Source organism: Neofelis nebulosa, chromosome 13, assembly GCF_028018385.1.
Source record: "Neofelis nebulosa isolate mNeoNeb1 chromosome 13, mNeoNeb1.pri, whole genome shotgun sequence".
Taxonomy (NCBI): domain Eukaryota; kingdom Metazoa; phylum Chordata; class Mammalia; order Carnivora; family Felidae; genus Neofelis; species Neofelis nebulosa.
In genome coordinates this window covers 62,530,992-62,558,648 of record NC_080794.1, presented here as the reverse complement: position 1 = coordinate 62,558,648, position 27,657 = coordinate 62,530,992, and the positions used below count along the sequence as shown (strand labels likewise).

The 27,657-nt window shown below is 37.1% G+C and overlaps 1 protein-coding gene and 1 long non-coding RNA gene across 4 annotated transcripts in view; one reads left to right on the top strand and one right to left on the bottom strand.

The window, feature by feature from the left end:
- HPSE2 (heparanase 2 (inactive)) overlaps positions 1-27,657 on the top strand; it is a 688,711-nt gene that overhangs the window by 180,771 nt on the left and 480,283 nt on the right. The gene's annotated exons all lie outside the window — the stretch shown is intronic.
- LOC131493197 (uncharacterized) lies at positions 23-27,172 on the bottom strand. The gene is made up of 3 exons (XR_009252509.1): positions 27,031-27,172; positions 18,224-18,296; positions 23-338 (listed from the first exon to the last, which is right to left on the bottom strand). It is a non-coding gene; the product is annotated as an uncharacterized LOC131493197 (long non-coding RNA).

The window sequence follows — 27,657 nt, the reverse complement described above, 5'->3', positions numbered from 1 at the left end:
TAACAAACTACTATAAACGTGGTGGCATAAACAATAGCAGTTTATTTCCTCATGGTTCTGGAGGCTAAAAGTTCAAAATCAAGTTGTTGTCAAGGGCCTGCTTCTTTGAAGGCTCTTGAGGAGTCTCTGTTCCTTGCCTCTTCGAGCTTCTGGTAGTTCCAGACATTGCTTGGCTTCTGGATCCATGACTTCAATCTCTGCCTCTGGTCACATTGCCTCCTTCTTTTCTATCTGTTCTCTGTGTATCTCTTATAAGGACACTTGACATTGGTGTTAGGGCCCTCACAGATACTCCAAGAGGATCTCATCTTTGTTCTTTAATTCAATCTGCAAAGACCCTTTTAAAAAAATAAAGTGACATTCATAAGTTCCATGGATTTGACATGATGGATATTTTGAGGGACCATTTTTTAGCCTACTACAGATAGTAATCACTGTCAACTCCATTTTTATGAAAGTACAAACAGTTGCTTACTTCAAGTGTGAGGAATGATTGTGTTGCCAACCATAAACAGAGGGATGGCAGTATCTACAAAACACAGCTTAGCCATGCTTAAGGATTGTCTTTTTAAAGCATATTAAGTTCTGAATATCTTTCTAGCCACCCATGCTAAGTTCTTACTGAGAAATTTAATATACATTCATCCCTCCCTCCCCCCCAACCCCCATCATAGAAAATAATGGAATACAGAATCTATATTTTAAATTACTTGGCTACAACTCCCTCACCCTATCTCCATCATTTCCAGTCATGTGGCTTTGGGTAAGTCTTGCCTGTAAAATAAGAATTAAAATAGTACTACCACATTGGGTTATTTTAAGGATTAAATGAATTAATACACAAAAGGCATTTAGAACAGTGCCTTACACATAGTAAGTCTTTAATTAGTTGATGTATATTAACTACTCTTAACTATTGTTATACTTGGCTTTATTGGGGATACAGGAGAAATATAAGACATGGTTCCTTTCCTTGAGGGGAATATAGAAATTTCATTTAGGGAAAATCTGGAAAATATAGGACTAACATAGTTGAGTTCTGGGTGAGGGATGAGAGACCAAAATCATGAAGTCTGTTTCATGAAGACCTACATTAATACCTGCTTTTGCAAACCTAAAAAAGGGGATTTTCCCTTTTACAAAATGGTAATCATTTCTTCACTTTATGCCATTCTGACTTACAAAAGGTTTCACAGGAATGCCAGACTTTCAGCTAGCAGGAGAAACCTGTATTTTATTTAGCATTACAGATTATTCTCTTTACTCACTCAAGCTCCCCTATATTTTGAACTTCTCTTTTGTTACTGTGTATGTGTGTGGTGGGGTTGGTAGTGGGGATATCGTGCATGATAAGGATGAGTATAGTTTTTTTTTTATTAAATGAATTATTTTGCTTTTGCCCATTTTGCTCATTATAGGCAATTTGCAGAATACAGACAGGTAGAAAAAAGGCAATTTGCAAAATACAGACAAATTTAAAACATTACCCAAATATACTTTTGGAAAATTCCAACGACAAAAATGAGCATATTAGCCAAGTGAAAAAATGCTATATTCTTGTTCTTATAAGTTGTTCATGTTTACTAAAGCAAATTTGGGATTTACCTTTTGATACCACTAAGATGTGATCATCAAAACCATCTAGTTCAGAAGTAATATATTTACATCGCAGGTGCTGTTTTATGTTTTGTGGACTTGGGTATTTTACTTTGGAGACAGCACTTTATTAGATGTGAGAAGTTACCTTCAGAGACAAAGATGTTTGTGGGCAGGAAATTCTTTGAGTATTCTTAGATAGCAATATATTGGAGGGATATTTTGAAATTAGTGTATCAGCTTAACACTTTTACTTGGGTAACAGCTTTTTATGAAAGATTTTTCTTTCTTTGTGGCAAAGTTGTGACTTGTAGTTCACCTAGACAGAAGATGGCTTATTTATTCAGGTAATTTTGACATACTGGCAATCATGCTTATACAGCTCAAACAGAAAATTACAAACACTGTCATTTTTTGTGTTACTACTTTGTTAAGAGTTTTCTTGGTAAGGGTTACCACAACCTCTGATTGATGGAAGATACAATTAACCCTAAATTTATAGTTCATTAGTGTAGTTTATTATTCCCACTTGATTTGTACATATCATTGCAAAATTATATTCTACAGTGGAAGCCTCTGCAGTTCTTGTAAGAAAAAAACATTCACAGAAGATTTTGGGTTGCTTAGTAAAATCTAGAAGAATACACACACAGTTCAACATGATGATGTTACTATTACATGACTCAGGAATCCAAATATATAATTTATCATCTTAACAAAAGATCATGTAGGGGTGCCTGGGTGGCTTAGTTGGCTAACTGTCTGACTTTGGCACAGGTCATGATCTCCCAGTTCATGAGTTCAAGCCCCATGTTGGGCTCTGTGCTGACAGCTCAGAGCCTGGAGCGTGCTTCAGATTCTGTGTCTCCCTCTATCTCTGCTCCTGCCCCACTCACGCTCTGTCTCTGTCTCTGTCTCCCTCTCTCTTCCTCTCTCAAAAAATAAGCATTAAAAAATATATACAAATCTTGGGTGCCTGGGTGGCTCAGTTGGCTGAGTGTCCAACTTCGGCTCAGGTCATGATCTTGTGGTTCACGAGTTTGAGCCTCGGGCTCTGTGCTGACAACTCAGAATCTGGAGCCTGCTAAGGACTCTATGTCTCCCTCTCTCTCTCTCTCTCTCTGCCGCCCCCCCCCCCCCCATACTCTCTCTCTCTCAAAAATAAATAAATGTTAAAAAGTAAAAAAGTCATCTTTATCAAAAGTGTTTTTGATCTGTAAATAAGGAACATGCCCACATGGAGTTGTCCCCCAAAATATATATCTTATAAATACATTGAGAGATAACTGCATCAAATGAAACTACATTTCTAGGAACTAAAATGCTTTCTGCTATGTTGATAGGGGTAGGACTTGATATAAAAATAACACTAGGATTATTGTCTTCCTTCTGGTGGCAATCTTAAGCTTTTTAGGATGGGAGTTGATAGGGAGTTGAGCTAAGTGAGAGGGGAGAGGAAGAAGGAAAGACAGTAGCAAAGTTGCTTTATTTATTGCATAAATGATGATGCAATGCCAAATAAACAGCCCAGTGGGGCAGAATAGAGATCTCAAAGAACAATCCATTTGTGTGTGTTACTTATGTATGATAAGGTGGCACCATAAATCAGTGGACCTATATGTGAACGGTAGTCCATGAAGTTAATAGAAGAAAATAGAAGGGAATATATGTGTGATCCAAGGGCTCAATAAGTGACTTCTTGACAAAATTTTAAGGCACAAACCATAAGGCAAACAGTGGTAAATTAAAATTAAGGGTTTTTAATGCAATGAAACCTCCAGGGCCAAAGTTAAAGGCAGATGACAGAATAAGAGAATATATAGGCAATGTGTATAACCAATAAGAGATTAATATCTTGGTTATATATGGAGCTCCTGGAATCAACAAGAAAAGAAAAATAGGTGAAGGATAGGAACAGAAAATTTATTTTGGGGAAAACCCTAAAATCTAGGGAAACTGTGCTCAAAATCATTAATAATTTTGAAGACACACGTTGTAAAAGCAATGGGATACTACCTTCTACCTGTTAGACCAGCAAAGTTAGAAAGTTTGATAAAGCCAAGTGTTGACAACCACAAGGGATATGGGGACCTTCATGTACTACTGGTGAGATTATAGGCTAGTACAGACATTCTGCAGAACAAATAAAGAGTATCCTTACTCTCTGACTTTGAAATTCCACTCATGTTTTTTTACTCCAAGGAAATTCTCATGTGGGTTTATAAAGGGACATGTACAGGGTATTTGTTGAGTTTTACTTGTGGTGAGGGAGTTAGGGTAGTCTGGATGTTCATTACTGGCAGAATGCATAGATAAAATGTGGTGATTACACAACAAGTATTATGCAACAATTAACAACCAGTTTGTTGTTATACATAGCAATATGGATGGATCATAAAAGCATTGCAAAAGAAAACAGCAATAAATAGTACAATACCATTTATATGAATTAAAAATACAAATGTTCACAAAATAATGTACATTTATAAAAGCACATGCAAAGAAAAATATGTTACACACATTTAAGTCATTGTCTGTCTTAAGGATAGGAGGACTTGAATGTGGTATGAGTATAAAGAGAAATAAAAAAATAAATGCAATAAGAGAAGGGCTTTGCAAAAATTGACAATGATGATATGTCAAGAACTGAGTATAATTATTTCTACCCTCTGCACCTGAGATTGCAAGCAAAACAACACAAAACAGTGTTAGGACAATAACAGAAATGAAATAATAACAGATATTAAAAATAAAAATTATCTATAATTCCTCTACAGATTCACATTGTTTGAAAGAATGAAATTTGTTGTTGATGTTATTGTTGTTGTTAGTCTTTGTAACTGGTGCCTGACATGGAGTGGTAAGTGCCAAGTACATTTATATTATATAATGACTGAAATAAATAGAAAAAATACAACTAATTATTTCTCAGTAACCCTGTGTTCCTTAGTTGTTATCTCCAAGGTTTAAACTGCTTTGAATCAGGGAAGTAAATATAGCTTCCGTTTTGGTGGCTCTGTGCACCATATCACAAATGATTGTAATTTAATTAGAGACATCTATATAAAATACAAATTTGATTACTCCCATGGTCAAATTCTTTATTGGCTCCATTTAAGCTTTTATGGGAGGGGAAAATGACTTTTAAAAATGTAACATACACATACTTTGGTTCCTGACTACATCTTTTTGCTTCATCTCTCTCTTTAAGCACGCTGAGCTCCATGCTATAAGAAGCTTCTTTTCTTTCACAAATGTGACATGTTGTTTGATCACCATTTGCCTTTATACATTCTGATCCTGAAATAATCCTCTTTCACTCAAGAAATTTGCAAGGTGGTTTCAGATACTTGGGGCAATTAAAAAGTCTGTTTTAGGCCAGTTTTTTGTGTTAAGCACTGCCCTGGTTCAAGGGATGCAAAGATAAGAGAAAAGGATGCATTACTTAAGTTAATGTGCTTTTTAGTATCAACGCACTTGATTGAACAGAGTTGCCAAATCATTAATTTTCCACTAATTTAACTTTATCGTTGCCTTCATTGAGCTAGAGAAGTGTCTGTAATTATAAAATGTTAGAGTTGCAAGGGGCCTCTAAGGTCAGACTAGTGCAAATTCTTGGATCAATGGTTAGGAACTAAAGACAGTATGGAGATGTGAATGGCTTAATGCCATAATACATTTTGTCTTCAATCAAGGATAACTTCTAGAACCCTCATCATGCTGCTTTTTAGTTAACCTCAAGGAAGGACCAACATGAACACTTACCTACCTAGAAAGACAAAACCAGACACATAAAGAAGAGAAGGTTAAAGTACAGACTTGTTCATTTGCCACCTTGAGACTTCTTGTGGCATTTTTCTTTTCCTGTAGAATAAGGGGAGTCTGGGCAAAAATAGTTGTTATTGGGCCTCAGACAAGTGCAACTACTAACTATCTGAAGTAGGAATGAGCAGTGGACATTTCCTTTCTAATGCTGAAGAGCAAATGGAAAAAGGAAAGGTTCATATAAAAAGCCTTGGTTTGTTAAGACTTGGCTTATGTAAACTTGGCTTTATGTAGTTTTCTGTCAGCCAAGATAAATTTTTCCTGGTGAATAAACATATACATTATGTTCAGCCTTGAGTAATTAGTTTGTTATGTGACAAATGAGAAGACCCAATAGGAATCTCATTGGGAAGTCATATTACCCCCACCCCCTTTTTATTGTAGATAGCCACTTAATTATCTGGTAATATAAAGTGACTTTGATTTATGTAAACATGTACTTTCATAAGAGTCTCTATAATAGATGGTCCCTGACTTAAGATGGCTTGACTTATAATTTTTCAACTTTACCATGGTGTGAGAGTGATATACATTCAGTTGAAACTGTACTTTGTTTTTTAAATTTTGATGTCTTCCTGGGCTAGCAATATATAGTACTGTCTACTGATGCTTGGCAGCAGCAGCAATGAGCCACAGCTCCTGGTCAGGCATGGGATCTGGGTGGGGTGGGGGGCAGGTGCAGGGGGTGGAGGCTAACAATCCATATACTTATAACCATTCTGCACCTATACAACCATGCTGTTTTTCACTTTGAGTATTCAATAAATTACATCAAGTATTCAATACTTTATTATAAAATAGGTTTCAGGTTAGATGATTTTGCCCAACTATAAAGTATTATAAGTGTTCTGAACACATTTAAGGTCAGCTAGGCTAAGCTAGGGTATTTGGCAGGTTAGGTGTAAATGATTTTTTGACTTAGGATATTTTTGACTTACGATGGGTTTATTGGGACATAACACCATTGTAAGTCAAGGAAGATGTGTAGTAACTTTATAGAAGTCAGGGAATATTGATGATCAGAAACCCAAACAACATAGCTATGGGGATCCAGACAGTGCTGATTACCCAAAAGGAAAACTATGCATATGCTTAGGGTGCTAACAAAAAAAAGTTCACCAGAAAAATATCTTTTTTAAAAAGGCATAAAAGTGGCCACAAAGGAGAAAACTAGAAATTCGTTGGGCTTCCTTATACTTTTTTTCCTCTACAGGTTAATAATTGTTTTTATTTTTAATTACATGGTGAGAGATGTGTAGGACTAAGTTTTCAGTCCTATAAAGATTTTAGTCAGTCCTTGATCTAAAAAATTCATTATTTAATCCAGGAGTAAATGAGTCATGTGTATGATAGACTTGTTTCCAGTATTCTCTAAGGCCTAAGCATTTCAATCTTGAGTGGATCAGATACTCCCTCTCCTCTTGCTTCTAGCCCCTGGTCAGTTTGGAAAGACACCCACCATAATTGGGTCATTTCTGAACTCTCCCAAGTTAAAATCTTACAAGGCATCTATCCGTAACAAGTGGCAGTTTGGGGTCACTAGTGGTTACTCAACTGAATCATCATCCAAATATTTTACTTTACTTGCTTTACCAGTTCATTATTGAAATTATTTTTTTTCCAAACTTAGCTTAGAGTCTGTCTGAAGCTTGACCACATGTGAAGTTTGACATTTTAAAGGTCAGCTGGTTTGAGTTATTTGTATGTAAGTCAACAGATTTGTTTTTTCTTTTAAACAGGGAAATGTCTATTGTTTTTCCACTTGAAAAACTAAATAAAACACACAAATATCTCATGAGCTCTCCTCAGACTTTCCCAGAAAGAGCCTGTATTTGTGTTGAGACAAAACATAGGGAAGTTTCAAATTTAGATGGTTTGGAGACAGTTCACATTTCAGTAGCTCAAGGCTTAGATAAGGGAAAACCTGTAGAAGGAAGACTTCCACTAGCTTTAAGTGGAGAGAAGAAAATATGACCTCCTCATGTGTGTGTTGTATTCATATCATCTTTTGAGCTTATTGGAAATTGAAGCTTAAAATGCAGAAGAAAACATTTTGGAGTCTTTTACCTTCTCCTGACTGCTCTCTCCTCTAAAGCATGGCTCATATGGCAGAGATAATCTTAGAATGTAAACCAGATCATACACTCCCTTTCATAAAACCCTAACTTTTTTTTCATAGCCCAGAAGATGCATGATCTGCATGATCTGAACTCCAGCCTCGAAGGAGGTCTACACGTAACCCCAATAGAAAATTTAAGGTAGAAGATGATTTCAATTTGTAAAACATTTATGGGTAACAGAGTAATGTCAAGATTAGATTTAATGACTGTTCATAAAATAGGCACTATCAGAAAGTAAAATATACCAAGACCAGTGAGATAGAGAGAGGCAGTATAAAATCTGTTGTTTGTCCACATGCAAACAAAGCCTCCTCTCTGCTCTTCTAAAGATTAGTCCCTTGTCATTAGTGACTGAGATCAAAACATTGCTCTACTTTAAGTGATTGAAATCAAACCTGTATCAGCAAGTTAGAAAGAAAAAAAAAGTCAACTGAGTTGGAGTGGGGAGGGTTAGGGACGAAGTAGATTGAGGGAGCCTTACCATTGGTTGGTAGAATAACTGTAATTTAAAAAAGCACCACCATTTAACAGCCTCCTTTTTTTGTCACCTTGGTAGCTTTCATATTGCTACCTCTCATTGAATGAATGAGAGATATAAAGAGGAACAGTGCAGAAGAGTAGCCCTCAAGGACATGTAATACTGCTAGGATGATACATTCTGAATACATGAAAAGTTCATGATACAAGGCAAGGATAAGTTAAGAGAGTTGAGTGCTTAGAAGGAACAGTGTCCATTTTTAACTAAGGTTTTGTTATAGACTTTACACAGTAGGGTAGGTTTTGAAGAGAACTTGAAGGATGGTGATATCTGTGTAGATGTAGAGGAGGGGCACTAGAAAATGGAAGAATTTTCTTGTTTTTTTTAATTTTTAATTTTTTATTTTTTAGTGTTTATTTTTGAGAGAGACAGAGACAGAGTGTGAGCGGTGGAGGGGCAGAGAGAAAGGGAGACAGAATCCAGAACAGGCTCCAGGCTCTGAGCAAGCTGTCAGCCCAGCAGAATTTCTTGTTTGGGAGAAGTAAATATGGGAGTTGGATTGGAGTGGAGAGACCGATTGGGGAAGGGAAGCCTTGAATTTTAATGGTAGAAGAAACCTGATACTCATATTCAGCTGACTTCAACTGAATACCTACCATGTGTCAAGCATGTTAATTTTGCTTTTACTTAATATTTATTTACCCCAACTATATGAAAAGAAATATTACTTATCTTTATATTATAGGTAAGGAAACAGATTCATGGAGGTTAAATAACTTTCCCTGGATCACCTGATTAGCAAGCAGCAAAAACTGGTATTTTAGCCCCTTATCTCCTGAATCAGAGTCTAGTACTCTTTTCTACTTTCCTGTGCAATTTCTTACAAACAGTCCCAAAATAAGAATCTTTGGCGGAAATAGGTTTCAGAGGACCTAAATGTGAAATCTGAACTTCGTTTTTTAGCCAACAGTGCCTATTAAAGATAGCATGATAAGGGGAATTACATGATGAAAATAGTATTTATGAATTATTATTTTATATTTATATATAAATTTATGTATAATTATTTATATAAAATTTATATATAAATTTATAAAGATTATTCTGGTGGTCATGCGGAGGATAGGTGAGAAGTAGGAGAGTCTGTTGACAGAGAGACTAATCCACATCATTACCAAAACAATAATTGAGGGCTGTGTCCTTGGTTGGGCACTGGGGTGAGGAAAAACTTTTTGCGTGGATTGAGCTATGCAGGTGCTCCTCATTTAACAATAGATATGCTCTTCTTAGGTTGTGTGAACATTCACCTGTGTTTCCCATTGACTTACATTATAATGTAAAATATTTTATCTCCATCTGGCATTGAGGCTAGATAATAGAGCCTGCTGTTCCTAATGAGTGTTCTTTACTAGGTCATTAACTTTATTTTGACCTTTGGTTCCTAGTCTATAAAGGCATTTCTTAAGCCTTTTTCCAGCCTGCACAGTCCACGGTTCTGTGACTAATCCTTAATTGGAAACTGCCATCATTGCTGTTCTCCATCTAAAGAAACATTTTAACACATCTTTTTTGAAACTCCTTATGTTTCCTGTTAAGTTATGGAATGCCTCTACTCGGCAAAAGTCTAGAAGGGTCATTTATACCCATACTTCAGTATTTCTTGATGTTTCTACATATTTAGTCATTCGTGTTGCTGGTACATAGAAAACAAGTAAAACACAAACTGGCCCAAGAGTGAATATGCAGGTGAATAAGATGAAAGGCGGAGACACAATTTAATACACAAATGCATTCTCAGTGCTGAAAACAAACCAGCAAAGAGGCTGGAAGAAAACATTCTAAAGTGTTAATAGTAGATATGTGCAGATGTGGGAATTGTGGTTTGTTTATGTGTATTTATATACCTCTTTGTCTTTGCTTTTTGCATCATCTAAATTATCTACAGTTAGCATATGTAACTTTTATAATCATCAAAAAATTATAAAAGTATCTGTTATTTATGCATATCCAAAAGGGCTTTAACATGATGGAAGTTTAGTAAGTCTGTCTTGATTGTTTATTGACTGATCTTTAATGCAAGTAGTGAAGATTGTGTGCTGTAGAGAAATCTCATGTTTTGTTGCTCCTGAGGATGCTTAAAGTGACTCCCAATACTCTACAGCTGGGACCAAGGTGAATTAGGTTCCCAACTCAACAAACATTCACAGAGAATGTACTCTGTGTAACAGAGAGGGGATCTATAAAAAATGGACAGGATTTCCAGGAGCTAACTCCATTAGGGATAATGAGAAATGTACATAGCTAACTATAATTCAAAGAAGATGAATTCATGCTGTATTACAGGTACAAACAGAGCTGTGGGACCACAGATGAGGGAGAGATTAGTTTTCCCCTAGGGTAGTAGAGGGATACATTTTTAAATCTGTTTTCCAATTACATAGTAACTAGTATCTTCCACAGTTAATCATTTTCAACCCACCTACATACTTTTCCCCTTATCTGCATACCAGTTTTTATAGTTGATTCATCTTTTTAACTTAAATAATTCAAATAAATGAATTAAGAAAGTAAACTTTATCTTACTACTATAAATGGAAAACTAGTTCTCTTGCCATAAAAAGACAGTAACTAAAAATAAAGACAGTATAAACAAAATAGGGTTATTAAATTCTATGTAGGTAGTGTTGCCTGTTCCTTGGCACTGAAACCAAGTCCTTAAAAAAAAAAAAAACTTAACAAGTGTTGGAGACATGCTAATGACACTATAGCATGGCACTGGGACTTCTTAATAAATCAGAAAATCAGAAAAAGAATTGAAAATGGAATGGCTTTCTCACCCTGTGATTCAATGCTATTTAATGACTTCTCTTAACCACTCATGATACCAGTCTCACTTCTTTGGAAATACTTTGCTGATTCAACAGTCCAGATTTTAGGTCTGATAGATATGGTCTTAGTAGAAAAGAAGCAGATTTCATGGAAGAATTGGTGTCTGGGACTTTTGGCTGGTAGAATCTGAGGCAAGGATAGTCCCGTGGAAAAACTGTGCACAGAAACATACTGGTTTCTATGGTGACAGTAGTAAGAGAAGGAGGAAGACTGGCTTCTATTTTACAGTTCTGTTTTTCTGCCCCAGAACTCATTTAGGCTCTAGAGGTAAGGATGAGCTGGATGGTAGTTTTCCTGTGTTTCTAAGGACTTCTTAGTTGTCTCCATCTACAGGAGGGCCTCCACCCCCTATCCTCTGTGAGTGGGCTTTAGGCTATGAATGCTTCTGCAGGATGTGAATAATGGGTGTTTTTTGAATGCAGATGGCATTTATATACTGAAAATGGTCTTCACTAGTAGGGTTTGGGGGAGTTTATCAGCTTCAGAAATACAGACTTTCAAATGTAGATCATTGAACACATTAGTATCATTTAACAAAACATCTTGGGCACCAACAGTGCTTTGATACTTTGAAATCCAAGATAAATGCTGTCAGTCAAGACAAAGTGATATTTCGTTATGGGCTAGACCTTTGAAGAGATACGGGTGTTGGACTTGGCAACATATCAGCAGCCACTGGGACTCCTTTCCCACTGACTGTTTTTTCAGAGATAATTTTGACAAGAGACTGGAGAGAGTCCCTCTTAATTCTCTGGGGAGTGTGAAATTACTAGATTTAAAAGATTTATCTTGTTTGCCTCAGAAGAGCTCAACCTTAAACTTGGTATGAATTGTAATTTGTAGCAGAATGCAAAGCAGTTATGAAACCACTCCCTTAGAAAGTGTGAATTCACATCTCATACTAATGTTCAGAAAGCATGATCAATACCCTAGTTGTCATCCTCTCAGAATAATAGTCATAAATATATTGGCTGCCATATTTTTAGTGCCTTTTCTGTTTGCTGTATGCCAGACACTGTATTTTTCCCTTCATACACATTATCTTCAGTCTTCACATCAACTCTGTAAAGTAGATATTTTTCTCACTTTGCCATGGAGAACCTGAGGTTCTCATAGGTCACATAGCTAGAAGTAGTGGGAGCCAGTACCTCCTAACTCTTCAAGTCGGTGTCTTTAAGTTTTGGTCCTAAATTTGACATGATACTTCAGGTGAGCTGTGATAGGAATATAATCCAGTGGAAATATTATAAAATTTTAATATTAATGTAGCTAAATTTTACATTTTCCTCCCTTCTTCCTAACCCCTATGGCATATGAGTATCACATAAGCATGAGAAGCCTAAGACTCAGATCTGGTTTGAGTCCAGCCACATCACTTACTAATTCTCAGACTTGGCAAGATATTTAATGTCTCTGCACTCAGTTTCCTTAACTATAAATATGTGTAATAACAGTACCTGTCTCTTGACATCATTATTTTAAATGAGATAAGGTAATTTAAGTGTTTAGCACATTGCCTAGACTATAGTAAATGTTCAATAGTAGAGCGTATGAATAATAATCATGTAATTTTCAGTCATTTAATTGAAGTTTGACTGTTCCTATTGCATCACCTTCTTTTTTGTTTCATGGTTCTCTGTGTGACCTCATTTTCCTTGTATGTTTTTTTTTAAATTCTATTTGTTTGTTTGACTAATCCTTGACTTTAACTTGTTCTCTAGAATGCCCAGCTAGGTTCTACAAATGCATTAAAAATATGTTATATGCAAATTAATTGGCCTGGTTTAGTTATTGTATATGTATTTAAATGTATACAAGTATGTGTGTATGTGTGTGAGTGTGTATGTGTATTTGAGTGTGTGAGTGAGTGACATTTGTGGAGACAATGAAAGACCTCTAAGATACTCGCCTATAAGGGCATTATTTTATTAACAACTCTACTGATCTTTTGGGAATCTAGATCCATCTTTAAACAGCTAAACTTTCTTAAAGTTCTGTGACTCCAATTGTCAAAGCTTATAGAGAACAAATGCTGGAAGATGAGACAGCCTGTCCAGCTGCTCCCTTTCTTCTCTCTGCAGATGTGAACACTTCCCACAAACCCCAATATGAAATGTGGGAGAAACAGAAGGGAAACTGTTGAGCTGTTTATTTTATTGCAAACAAAGGTTAAGAGAGTCTTTTCTGAGTATTTTTCTTGGATGCTGGGAGTGAAATCTTATCTTACTTGGCTGATTGTTTATTTTGAGGGAATTCAGGATTTAACTACCTTGAATTGTATTTCTGTTCATGACATGCTTCCACGGTCTTCTTAAAGCCCAAGCCTTCCAATGCAACAACTGAGAAAAGTTGCCAAGGAAGTCGGGGGAGGAGAGTGGGACTCAAGAACCAGAAGCCACTTTACTGATGGAGTATGTAAAATGAGAACACTGCTCAGCAGGCCTGTAGGCACCACAATGGAGCGTAGATAAATCACATGTCTTGGGCTAATCACATGTTTGATGGTCTCATATTCATCCTTATCACAATGAGGATGACCCTTTTAAGGGGACTGAAAATACCCCAATTTGAATTCATCACTGTGACCATCATAAGGTCTAACATGCTAATCTCCTGACTTCATGTTGTAGCATCCTTTCCCTCAGTTTTTTCAGTGCCCTAGCTTTCTTTGATTCCAGAGATATGCAGAGTTCATTCTCACTTTGGGGATTTTGCTCTTGTCCATTTCTCTGATTGAAATGTTCTACCTCCACATCTTTTCATGGCTGTCTCCTTCTCATCATTGAGGCTTCAGGCCATGTTAGCTCCTCAGAGAGGCCTTTCCAGACCACCTTCAGTAAGAAAGATCTTTGCTTTCCAATATCTTCTCTCCCTTTCTCCCCTTGTTAGGCACATTGCCACACAGCCAAAGGGCTCTATTACCCAGCCTCTCTTACAGCTGGATGCTGTCCTTTAAGTTCTGGCCAATGAAATGTAAAGTGTAATGTGGTGCTTTGAAAATGGTACCTAAAAGGAAAAAGATATGTCCTTCTTTCTCCCCCTTTCCATCTTGTTTCCTGGAATATCAAATACAGTGACTGGGCTCTAGCAGTCATTTTGGGTCACGGGGAAAAAGGGCATTTACTAAGGATGGTACAGCAGAGATCTGGAAAGCCTGAGTCTCTGATGAATTTCTCAAATAACCCAGGGTTGTGTACTTACAGGCCTCTTTTAAGTGGGAGAAAAAGAAACTTCATCTCATTTAAGCCACTACTATCTTTTGTATATTCATCCAAACCTATACCAAACCAATTTAAATATCCCTCCCCTGACTACACACACTATGCTTTATCATAACATTATTCTCTGGTTTGTCTTCTTAATGGAACTTTTTAACAATTGGAATTTCTCCTTTCTTTCTTTATTGTTTGTCCCTTCCATCTAGAATGTAAGGTCTGGGAGATGGGCTTTAGCTTCCCTGTTCACTATGGTGTCTTTAGATCCAAAATGATGTCTAGTAGGTACTCAATAAAAATTATTGAAAATTATTGAAATTGTTGAAATTGTTCTGTAGGCTAAAATTCCCCCTACTTATATCAGTATTTCCTTCTGTGATTCTGCTCCTATAGCTAATCAATCTTCTTCTGATCACAACTTCTTTCTTTGGATATGGTTATGTATTTAAATAGGTCTTTCTAGTCTTAGAGTTTTATATATCATTGATATTTTGATCCATTGAGTTTTAATATTCAATTTAACCATCATTTCTAATTTTGTTTTGAGGGGGACATCTATTATCCTCTCTAAGTACCTAAAACAATCAAATTTGAATTATTTTTAGTTTACTACAATATAACCTAAAGTATACATACATTAGAAAGAAATGGGTAGGGGCACCTGGATGGCTCAGTTGGTTAAGCATTGGACTCTGGATTTCAGCTCAGATCATGATATCACAGTTCATGAGATTGAGCCCCACATCTCATGGGGGCAGAGCCCACATCTCATGGGGGCAGAGCCCCTCTAATACTGCAGAGCCTCCTTGGGATTTTCTTTCTCCCTTCCTCTCTATGCCCCTCCCTCCCTCTCTCTTTCTCAAAATAAATAAATAAACTTTAAAAAAGAAAGAAAGAAGGGGCACCTGGGTAGCTCAGTTGGTTAAATCTCCGACTTCAGCTCAGGTCATTATCTCACAGTCCATGAGTTCAAGCCCCGGGTCGGGCTCTGTGCTGAGCTCAGAGCCTGGAGCCTGCTTCAGATTCTGTGTCTCCCTTTCTCTCTGCCCCTCCCATGCTCATGCTCTGTCTCTCTCTGTCTCAAAAATAAATAAAAACATTAAAAAAATAAAAAAGAAAGAAAGAAGGTAGAAAATGCTTGGGTTTATGTAATACTTCAAACTTATACTGCTGCTTTAAATAGAATAAAAGATTTTAATTTCATTTATTTCTCACTAATGTGCTAAATGGGACAAAGTTGATGCTTTGTAGAGCTGTGTTCCCAGTATTCCAGTGACTGAACATTGATAACTGGTGTTCAGCTTGTCATCTCTTTTGACTCCATTCAGAAAAGCACATGAGATTTCCCTAAAAGTGATTCAAAGACAACCACTCTTGTTATGAGAAAATACTTAGCCTACTTTGCAAGTAGTGGAGAACCAAGGAATATTTGTTAACTCCAAAATATTTCTAATGTTTTAAGGGAGGAAAATGAGGAACAATCCAGAACCAAATGGTATTAATGTGTTTTGGGAATCTGTGAGAAGAAATGATAAAATATATTGTGCTCACAGACATGAGAATGAAATCTCCACACCTGAAAGGGTGAGGGTAGATTGTGAAGGGTAAGAGGTTTCAGGGTTTTGTTGGAGCAAATATTGGAGGAGGATTATGAGAGTAGAAGGAAATGTGGAGAGAATGCAAGAAGATATTGTGTCAAGGACAGAGTTGGAGAGCACAGTTATCCCCTTAGGACTCCTTTAACTCAGTCTCCTCAGCATTCACACAAGGCTCACACTTAGAGATGCTTAGCAAATGGTATATTTAGTAGAAGTATAGTCTGTCACTTCTGTGTGGGCACCAACAATGCCGTACTTTATCTCACATTTCAAAATGAAAGAAGCAGTCTCCTTCATTACATTTCTTCAGAGACATCAGTAGGCTTTCTACACCAAAGTTATAAAGACCATAGGAAAATATCTACACTGAAATCAATCTGAAGATTTCCTTTCTTTTGTAGAAAAATAAAAGCATAGGAAATAAAGAACCTTCAGAAATGTCAGAAAGTAATTTCAACCAATTGGTGACTTTTAAAACTTAAAGCTCACTGTGTTCTACCTAATGCTATTAGTGTTGTCATTTTTGAAGAAGCTTTGGTATCTTACTAAAATGAATGTTTAATCAAGAAGAGTTTTAGTGATATGTTTGGTGACACTAGGGCTCTCAGTGGAGATTCTTAGGCCTTCGCATTTTCCTGCACTTCTGCAAGCTCTTAGGGCTCTTTTCCTCTATCTTCATGATTCTTTTTAATAATAATGACTACTACTTAGTGAGTGCTTATTATACATTTGATGTTATAGTCACCACTTGGCTAATATTACATTTTTAATCCTGGCAAAAACCATGTGAATAAGTATCATGCAGATAAGTCTTATCTATCCCCCCAATTTCTTAAATTACAAAATAGTCGATCCTTTCCGCTACCTCACTGTGGACTGGTGTTCTTTTGCTCTAACCAAGTGGGCCCAGAAGTCTTAAGCAGAGCTGAGTGGTTAATATAGAATATCACAGTGCATTGACCTGGGTTGGGGGTGGGGAGAAGGGACCAGGCTCAGGCAGTGTGAACACTGAAATGGCTGTCTTCCCAGGTCCCTGCTGTGTTGGACAGAAGCATGGTAAGGTATAAGCTGGCACTTACAAGGCCAAAGCATTGCTAATCATGGTGGCAGAACTGGATTAGACATATCCATGTGGCTATGAGGCCAAGTCAGCAAGGTTCCAGTCACATAGAAAGGCAACTATCCCATGGCCCCTCTCCCCCAAGGAGAGCATCAGATGAATTCTAATTCCTGCTGATATCTTACAAATGAAGACTTTTATTGGATATCTCAGAACTGCCAGGTCAATCCTGCTACCAGAAGGAAGATTAGCTCTCTTGCATAAGAAGCAACCCCAATGCCCACCAGGCATCTTTTTGACCAGTATGTAACTATACCTTTTGGGAGCATCTTTTTTCAACTATATAACAGTCCCTTGGACTTATTTGGAGCTCTGGCAGAAGAGGGAGAAGAGAAAGTGTGGGTTGGGTGTTATTAGTGAATCTTCTTTCTCAGAACTTATTACCACTACTGCTATGGACAGAATTGTCTCCCCCAAATTTGTATGTGAAGTTCTAACCACCAGTATGATTGTATTTGGTGATAGGGCTTTTAGGAGGTAATTAAGGTTAAATGAGATCATAAGGATGGGGTCCTAATCCTATAGAATAGGTAGCCTTATGAAAATGAAGAGCTAAGAGAGCTCGTTTACACACAAGCACTGAGGAAAGGCCATGTGAGGAACAGCAAGAAGGAGGCTGTCTGCAAGCCAGGAAGAGAGCTCTCACCAGAACCTGACCATGCTGGCTTCCTCGTCTTGGAATTCCAGCCTCCAGCACTATGAGAAAATAAATTTTTGTTGTGTAAGGTACCTACTCTATGGTATTTTGTTATAGCAGTCTGAGTTGGTAAATACAACTACTTTATCATCAGAGCCTTTGTCCTCAGTTACTAGTCATTTTCTTTGGCCAGAGCAGCAGGAATTCTTTTATTTCTAAAACAAACTGATCAAAGTAATTCAAAGTTGTGACTAACTAATAACTTTAAGTTGGAGGAGGAAGGATTTATCATTTATTTTACTTTTTTTATGTTTATTTATTTATTTTGAGAGAGAGAGCACGTGAGTGAGCATGCGAGTAGGGGAGGAGCAGAGAGAGAGGGAAAGAGAGAATTCCAAGCAGGCTCAACATGTGGAGCCTGACACAGGGCTCACTCTCACAACCCTGAGGTCATGACCTGAGCTGGTAGCAAGAGTCAGGTGCTTAACCAACGGAGCCACCCAGGTGCCTCAGGATTTACCATTTAAAGTAAGGTTTGTTGCAGCCAGTCTCTCTCTCCTTCCCCACTCCCCCCATCCCCAGTCTTGTCACATTTTGCCAAACACACACGCGCACACACACACACACACACTAAGCCTTTTAAGCAAGGAATCTTTCCTCAGTGGCCCTCTGCTTTCTTGATCACCTTCTTTGTACACATATGGTATATGGTGGGAATGGGAACGAGAGGTGATCTGCTTAGTACCTCATTTGTGAAAGGCAGGCTACCTCTGACAGTAAGTTGTTCTTTATGTCCGTGACACATGAGAAACAAAATCCTGTAAAACAGAATCCAGAAGAGGTCACTCATCATCCCCCTCTATAATTAAGAACAATGATTCAGGTTAGCAACCATTAAGTATAGAATTAAGAGTGGTTAAGGCTTTGGAATCAGCTATCTGGGCTTGAGTCTTGGCTCCACAGATTACAGCTACATCAACTTGGGCAAGTCACTTTATTTCTCCAAGTCTTCATTGCCTCATCTGTAAGATGGGGTTATGATAATAGCTATTTAAAGTGTTGTGGAGATTTAGTTGGGTAAACTATATTAAACTTGGTTATCTGAGAGAATTTGGTTATCTAAGTCATCAATAAATGTTAACTTTGTTATTATTTATTTACTAATCACCTCCGGTATAGGACACTATACTTGGAAACACACAGAGGAATAATGCTCTGTTCTTGCCCGCGGGGAGCTTATAAGGATGAAAAACAGCATACAGGATTCCTATGAAATTAAGAGACCCTCATAGATAGCAAGTCTTTTAAAACATCTTCAAAATTCCTATTTTCTTAATAAAGCTACTGTCATGTTTTGCTGCACACTCAGTTTATCTGTCTTCTTAAGCCTTTTGAAGTCAGCTACACTATGCTTTTTTGCATCTTTCCTTCTAGCCCTGTGCACAATATGGCCAAATATTATACCTCATGTATTATTTTTTTTTGTCACTTCCCTGGTGCTTCTCCAAAGCAGACCCTTTGCTTGCATGCAAAGGAAGGAGACTTTCTTGGAAGAACATCTTGTCCAGAGGCTCCACGTATTACATACGGTGACTTTGTCATTTCTTTACAAAGACAGTATATTTTCTCAGAAAAAAAAAAAAAACAAAAAACCAGCTCTGTAAGAATGATCAGCATATCTTAGTGGTACTGGGTAGGATAAAAACTCTGCTTCTCTGCTCTGTTAGAGCCAGCGCTGCAGTGTTTCTGTAGTTATGCCGTTGTCCAGATAGAGTTATTGCAGCAATCAGTGTGTGTGTGAACAGCGATGCCAATAGTTAGAGCAAGTAAAGGGGAAAAAGTCTTGCCACTTCTTAATGTGCTAAAAATTGCCATGCTGCTGTGTGGTTTTGGCATATTGTTAGCTCATCATGTATCTCTTTTTTTATTGAATTTCTCTTTTTTTTAATATGAAATTTACTGTCAAATTTGTTTCCATACAACACCCAGTGCTCATCCCAACAGGTGCCGTCATCAATGCCCATCTCCCACCCTCCCCTCCTTCCCACCCCCCATCAACCCTCAGTTTATTCTCAGTTTTTAAGAGTCTCTTATGGTTTGGCTTTCTCCCTATTTTTTTCCTTCACCTCCCCACCACGTATCTTTTGAATTGCTCATCTTCTTGAATGAGTTGAGATGGAAATGTTGATTTGTTTATTGAGTGAGCACATCAGTGTTGCACTGACAAAACAAGAATGTCAATTTTAGGGAAGTTGGTACAACCACAGAGATGGTCAGAAACATTTAGAAATATTGATAACGTAGGAGGAAAATTATAATTGATTCTGTGAAAAAGGACAGTAACATTTTATCTTTTTCATTCATTTTAATTGTTCAACAAATATTTACCGTACTTCTTACTGTATTTCTTTTTTTTTTTAATTTTTTAACATTTATTTATTTTTGAGAGACAGAGAGAGACAGAGCATGATCAGGGAGGTAGCAGAGAGAGAGGGAGGCACAGAATAGTAGGCTCCAGGCTCTGAGCTGTCAACACAGAGCCTGACACGGGGCTCAAACTCATGGACCACGAGATCATGACCTGAGGGGAAGTCAGATGCTTAACCGACTGAGCCACCCAGGCTCCCCCTTCCTACTGTTTTTCAATGAACCTAAGACTTTATCCATTATAAGAAACATCACCATTTGAGGTAGCAAGAATGGCCAGTTTTGAAATGTCTTACCATCTCCTAGTATTCATGCCCTTGGCTAATCACTCTGTGTGGGCAGGACCAAGTGACTTGTAAAGAATAGAATATGGGAAAATATGGTATGTCACTTCAGAGCTAGGTTGCAAAAGACCATGACTTTAATCTTGCTAAGACTTTCTTTTTGGCATTCTCATTTGCCTTCTTTCTTGCTTGTTTAGAAGCAAACTGCCATGTTTTATATCTTCTATGGAAAGGCCCATATGAGAGACCTTGAGGCAGCAAGAGCCTTAAGCTTCTGGATACACTGTACATAAAAAAGAATAAAGGAAGCAAGCTCTAGGATGGAATCAGCTGTTCTCAAAAGTTTTGCGTCCTTAGTATAGAAACACTTTATCTTTTCTTAGTTTCAACTAGACATAAATGATGTTACTATATGTGTGTGTGTGTGTGTGTGTGTGTATGTATGTGTGTGTATATATATATATATATATATATATATATATATATATGCACAGATATATTTAAATGTATATATATATATTTTTTTACTGGTATTTTTACACATTTTTTCCCATTTGCTATGCTTCTGCCTGTTTTGTGTTTTCCCTTTTTTATGCCTTTTTCATTTAGCTGCTTTTTTCTTTCCAGGGATGCAATTTGTTTTTATGGAAAAGATTTGTGATTACTCATTTTGTAATACTATTTAATTTTTCTGAAACTTCGGTTTCCTATGTATAAATTGGGAATAATAACATCTGCTATATTAGAAATGACTTTTTTATTTCAAGTGACATAAACCCAACTCAGACAAATTTAGGCAGCCAAAGAAAGTAGAAATTCATCAATTCAGTTAACTTCAGAAAGGAGCACCGTTGAGGCAGAGATTGCAATGTTAGGAGAACTGTCTCTTTCCATGTATAAACTCTGTTAGTCTCTGGTCAGCTTCATTTTCTTAGACCAGCTTCTTTCACTTGGCTGGAAGCTTGCTCACCACCAGGTCCTATTTCTTACATCTCGAGACACCTTTGCCACCAGAAAGGAACTGGATTTCTTTCCCAAGTTCCATTTTAATAAATGCCAAGGAAAGACTGATTGATCCATCTTGGTTTATGTTGGTTGTGGGAAAAGGCAGAGGCCAAGTTTGGCAATCCTCAAGAAAACTACCTGGTTACAATGTGTGTGTGGAGTGTTATACCAGGTTTTGGAGGATGATCTGAGAGTTAGAAACAAAAATCCTTCTAAAGTACCTGGTTTATGCTTTTGTTCTTGTTTTTCCCTATGAATGTAAAAGGCATAGTCTCATCTGTATATTTGCAAAATAGAGACTCTTGTCTCTACTCTAGCTTCATCGCCAGCCAGTTTGGAGAATTGGGCAAAATGAAATATTACAGTGTAGACTATAAATGCAAAACAAGAGACTAGTATTATCTAATTCTTTCCCTTTAGATATAATTAAGTTTCCTCTAAAAAAGGTTTGACATTAAAAAAATCAATATGAGATTAAAGGGAAACTTTGAGGAGGGAAAATAATTACCCACAATCCTATTTACTTTATGGATTTTTGTATATTCTCTTCCAGGCCTCTTCCACATCACCCAAACATCTACAGACTTATAGTTGTATTTACCTATGCTTTCTATCTTGCTTTTAATATTATGTAATAAATATTCCACATCTTTCGAGGTAGCAATCAGAATGATGACATAATGGCTACATACTATTCCATTATGTTGATGGATCATAGTTTATGCTGTACTTCCTATTTATTGGTTGGATTTCACAGTTGAATATAATTTATTTTTGACTCACGGATTTTGACATTGTAGATTCTTAGGAGTGTACTGGATTAAAGATAAGTTGTACTAACATAAAGTTGTTCACAAATAGGCAATAGTAATACTGTTTGGCAAGTGTTCAACAAATACTTGTTGCATGAGTGAATGTGTCAAAGAATGGGTTTTGTGAAATAGGCACACTTGAATATGGGAAGAGCATTTGGCTGAGGATAAAAGGAGAAGTGAAGTTATGTGCACTTGAAATTGTGTGTGTGTGAGAAAGAGAGATATTGTGTTACAATATAAGATACCTTTGGTGTCAAGAACTTTGACTTTTTATCTGCCCAGTTCTGTGACCTTAAACAAACCCTTTACTTTCCTTAGCCTCAGTTTCTAGAGGATTCCTAAAGTTCTTTTCAAATAAAAATTATTTGATTATCCGATGACTGTGTACAGATTGTCTGACTGGAGAGAGGATATGGATAATACTTTCCTAATACAGATTACAGAGCTTAATAGAGCAAATTATAGTAATTGTGAGAACTTAACTATCTTGATGGCTGCTGGAAGCTAGTGTCTGCCAAAGACAGTAAGGAACTTGTTTGATTGATAGTTTTAGAGGATAAAGAGGGTAAAGAAAGAGGGAGACTAAAGAAAGCATAAAGAAAGAAAGAAAGCAATGAGAGAATCTTTCTGTGTCATCTACAAATGTGATAAGTAGGGAAAGCAATCGGAAGATCAAATGTGAGCCAAAGGTCATTTTTTAAAGAGAGTGATTTATATGTTCCCATATCTGTGAAAACAACGTAGTGAATTATTAAGCTTGTGCTTTGTAAACATTTAGAAGAAATAGTGATTAGTAAGAGCCACTAAGAAGAAGGCCTGCCAAAATAAATTTGTTTCCTTTTTGGGAGGAGTTAGTGGATTGATATATGAGAGAATTCCATACACAAAGAGTATATTGATTTCAGCTAATCAATTTACAAAGGCTTCCATGTCATACATCTTGTAACTAAAATGATGAATTTGCACCTAAGTGAATTTGCAGTTGATTGAGCAACCATTGTGGTGTGACAGCAAAACAATCTAAGCAATCTTAGGCTCCATTAATAGATGTGTAATGTCCATAAAAAGGGAAATAATGGTCTCCTGGTTATTAAAATTAATAGTGCACAGGAAGGTCCTTGGTTCTCCAGGTGCCCTTTCCTTTCCAAAGTCAGTACTGTGGAGAAGACAAAAGAATAGATGTACAAGCTTAAAAAGGTCAGGGATGAAGAAACTTGAAGCTAACTAGAGATTTTAGGGATAGATGAAGGAAAGAGGAAACTTTCTACTTAAGCCCAAAGGCAGGTATTGTGATAGTGTCAGGCCAGGCAAAATGAGTGTATTATGGGTTTCCTGAGGAATGGTGTTATGTCTCACTGACCTTTTAAATCCATTCTTACCCTTAAAGCTGAGTGCACTATGCCTGGAACAGAGGAAATACTCAGTAAACAATTACTGAATAAGTGGTAAATGCAAATGCATGAATGGGTTGCCTTACAAGCAGAGAAGATGCCCTGCTCGTACTTCTGTCCCTCCAGACCACTGAAACAGAATAGATTGTACTTCACCCAGGGCAGTGCTATTGCCTGCAACATTGTGCAAAGAAGATACTCCAATGATAGAGTTTATAAACATCCTATCCAAATCTTTTTTTCAGATAAGGAAATGGGATCCCCAGAGACACCAAGAGACTTGTCGAAGATTCCATAGTTAATTAGGAACACAATTGGTTTAGGAAATGCTGGTCTCTTGGATCCTAGTCCAGCAAATCTTTTCCCCTGTCTCCTTTCTACTCTCTTGCTCCCTGCTTCACCTGTTTTATAGACAAATCCCTTAATACATTTTCCACCTGAGCACTTGTTATAAATGGACTTCTGTCATTCATTTCTGAGCATATTCCCTGCCTTCACTTTTTGCCTTCCAAACGGATCTGTATACTTGTTTTTGTACTGGTTTGGCCTCTTTGCATCTTCCCTGCACCCCTTACTTCTCCCAATCTGAGATTTTGGCCCTTAATGCTATCCCAGTTATTTCTTTTTTCTCTTAAAAAGCCAAGGATAATGGTTTTATAAGTTATCTATTTCTGTGTAACAGACTACCCCAAAGCTAAGTGCCTTAAGCTGCAAACAGTTATCATCTCAGTTTCTATGGGTAAGGAATGTGGGAGCTTCTTAGCTGGGTGGTTTTGATTTAAGGTCTCTCATGAAGTTTCAGTCAAGGTATTGTCTGAGACTGCAGTCTCATCTCAAGGCTCAACATGGTGAGAATCCATTCACAAACTCATTCACATGGTTTTGGGTAGGCCTCAGTTCCTCACTGGCTGTTAGTCAGAGGCTGGACCTTTCCACAGGTTGCCTGAGTGTCCTCATGATATAGCAGCTGATTTCACCCAGAGCTAGTGAGCTAAGAGACAGGGAGGAGAGAAAGAAAAAGAGGGAGAGGGAGAGAAAAACCATTGCCTTATATAACCCAATCTTGGAAATGACGTACCATCTGCCACATGTTATTTGTCACACAGATCTTCCTGGTACAGTAAAGGAAGGGACTATACAAGAGTGTGCATACCAAGAGGTGGGGACCACTAGGGTCAATCTTGGAGGCTGGCTGTACAAGAATACAAAGTACTTTTTGGCAAGGAGATCCAGAAACAATTAAATTTATTTAAAAGTTATCTTAAAGGGGGAACACATTTATGTAGTCCAAAAATAAAGTATAAAAATATATTGCCCTTATCTTTTCCCCTTCTCATAGGTAACCATTTTAAAAATTTCTTGTATATTAATTTAGAGCAGAAGTTGGAAAATTATCTTACAAAGGGTCACATAGTAAATATTTTAGGCTTTATAGACCATATAGTCTTAGTTGCAACTGCTTAATTCTGTTGTGGCATGAAGTGCTCATGGACAATAGTTAACAAGAGAGGATGGCTTGGTGTCAATAAAACTTTTAGACGTTGAAATTTGAATTAAAAAATTTTGTGTTATGAATATTGTTATTCTTTTGATTATTTCAGCCATTAAAAAATGTCAAAATCATTCTTAGCTTGTGGGTTGTATTAAAGTAGGCTGATTTTGCCCACTGGCAGTAGCTTGCCAACCTGTTCTAGGCTTTCTTTATGCAAATAAAAGCAAATATGAATATACAGTCTTATTTTTTCCCACTAAGAACATTAAACAATTCTGGGTCACTTCAGAGCAAGCCTCTTATCTGTAGTCTGTCAACTTTCAGTTCTTAGAAATTCTGCTGACAACTACCTGCGTCTTCAGGAACCATTCAACATGCATACTTCTTCACAAAGCTGGGCTTTTCCTCCCTTTTTCCGGAATGAGGAAACTTTTAGTATGTAGTATTTGGATCAGTAGGGCCAGAGGAGATCTTGGATATAATTTTGTTCACTTCCTCACTCCTTTTTCTATTTTATAGGCAAGGAATCTGAAAGTCTAGAATTTTTAAATTTTATTTTAGCCAAGATAGAGCTAGTACTACAACCCTGGTCAAAAGAAAGCCTTTCTTTGCTGTAGGTCATAAACAGCAGGAAAATGGAAGATTATAGGATCTGAGGTAGTCACTGTTATTGAAGCTTCCAATTTCTCTGTTCCTTTGCCTGGCATGATGATAATGGTGTATGTGTCTGGAACTTTGTGTCTGTTGTGTTTGTTTATGAGGGCACATTCAGTGTACCAAGGGTATTAATAGGAATGTGGCGGGATGTTGATGGCTGCATCAGGGTCCAAGGAGGGCTAAAAGAAGGGGTGGGTTTGTGGAGGAAATGTGGGATTTGATGTTAGTAGATAAATAAAAGCTTTGTGCAGTTGGCTTTTTGTTTGGTTTGGTGGGTTTTTTGTTCTTGTTGTTGTTTGTTTATTTTTTGTTTTTGTTTTTAGAGTTTGGGGGCAGGGGTTCATTGTCCTGTAAAGAATAAGGATGCTTAAGGGAGGAGTTGTATTATAGCTTTCATTTAATGTGTCCTAATAACTGCCTTTTTCATCCTTCACCTTGGTGAGCTTGGTGGAAGAAGCATATGTCAGATTTAAAGGTGCCTTAAAGACATGTGAATGTTTTGTTGTCAGTGCTGGGAAGTGGATGGTTAGGAGGGAAGGCATTAAGATTAGAAGGTATTTAGGGAAATAGGTTGATGACAATTAAACAGATCAAACTTTTCCCACTACCTAAAAAGCTAATGTGAAGTATGCCTCCTTTTTCTCATACTTCAGGCAGTGTTTGCTAATCATGAGGTTCACTAAATCAGAATCTGTTTCCATGAGTGGGTAATCTTAGCTCTATTATACTATATTTTTTCTCTCAGTTCAGCTGTATGTGCTCTATATGTTTCAGTACTCTCTAGTCATATTATAATTTTGTTTTCTACATTTAATTCTTTTTTTCCTACCTTTAATTCTTATTTAGTCTTTTCTTCATTCCTCCTATTCACCTTTAAACCTCCTCCCACTGGCAGAAAACTAGTTTTAAAAATCACAGTTCTTCTATTATTTCTTTTCTGAGAGCACTCATTTTTTATAAATTTTATAAATTTTTATAAATTCATTCAACAAGCTACTACTTCCAGGAAAAAACCCTGATGTTTTGAGGTTTGCTTTCTAGCAGGGGAAGACAGATAATAAATAATAAACATTATCCCTGAATAGGTATAGTATTTTAAAACGGTAATGTAGCCTAATCCCACTTTCAGGAAGATGGAGTAGATGTATTTTCCGCTAGTATTCTTGTTAAATACAATTAAAACCCTTAATATATATAATAAATATAAAAAGAAAGGTAGGAGAAGAAGGCAGATCAGGACCCAAGCAATGACATAGTGATGAATTTCTGGGGTTTTCATTTGCTTCATATGTCCCAGACTTGACATTGAAGAAGCCAGCAACCTAAAAATGCTGATGCATGCACACAAAAAAGCCCCAACAAAACCAATTCTCTCTAGCCAAAAGATCAGTAAAGGAGCAACCTAGTAAGACAGAAAACTTTTAGACAATAACTACTCTACTCCAGCTAAACAGGACACAAAAAATTGTGTCCCTCCTTACCATGTTAACAAAGGCTGAGTGGAGATTCTCTACTCTTGTAAAGCTCTAATGCTGTTCTCCAGCACTCTTGTCAAAGCAATGTCAGATAAGTTCAAGTAGTGAACCTGGGCTGTCATTCCTTGTGACTGTTAATGAGGTGCCCCTTTCCTTTTCCACTGTGATGTCAATAGAGACTAGAGAGCTGGAACTCACACCCCCACCCAGCGGTGACAAAGAGCTCCCCTTGGGTGTCAGTGGAGGCTGATTGGGTAACCTGTACTTTTACTTCCACCTGGTAGTAATAACGCAGTGCCCTCACTTCTATCAAAGTGGTGTCCAAAAAAACAAAAAAACTAGTTAAATAAAGGTTTAAAGAAGACTCAGAGTCTCATAACATAATATAAAACTGCCTAGGTTTCATTTGGAGATTATTTGTCATAGCAAGAACCATTTCTTAAATTGAATGAAAAAAGATAATACACTGCTATCTTAGTCAATTTTTTATGAAGACACTAATCCCATTCATGAGGTCTCTGCCCTCATAACCTAATTACCTTCTAAAAACCTCACCTCCTCATATCATCACATTGGGAGTTAACATTTCATGATATGAATTTTGAGGGACACAGACAATTCAGTCCTTTATAG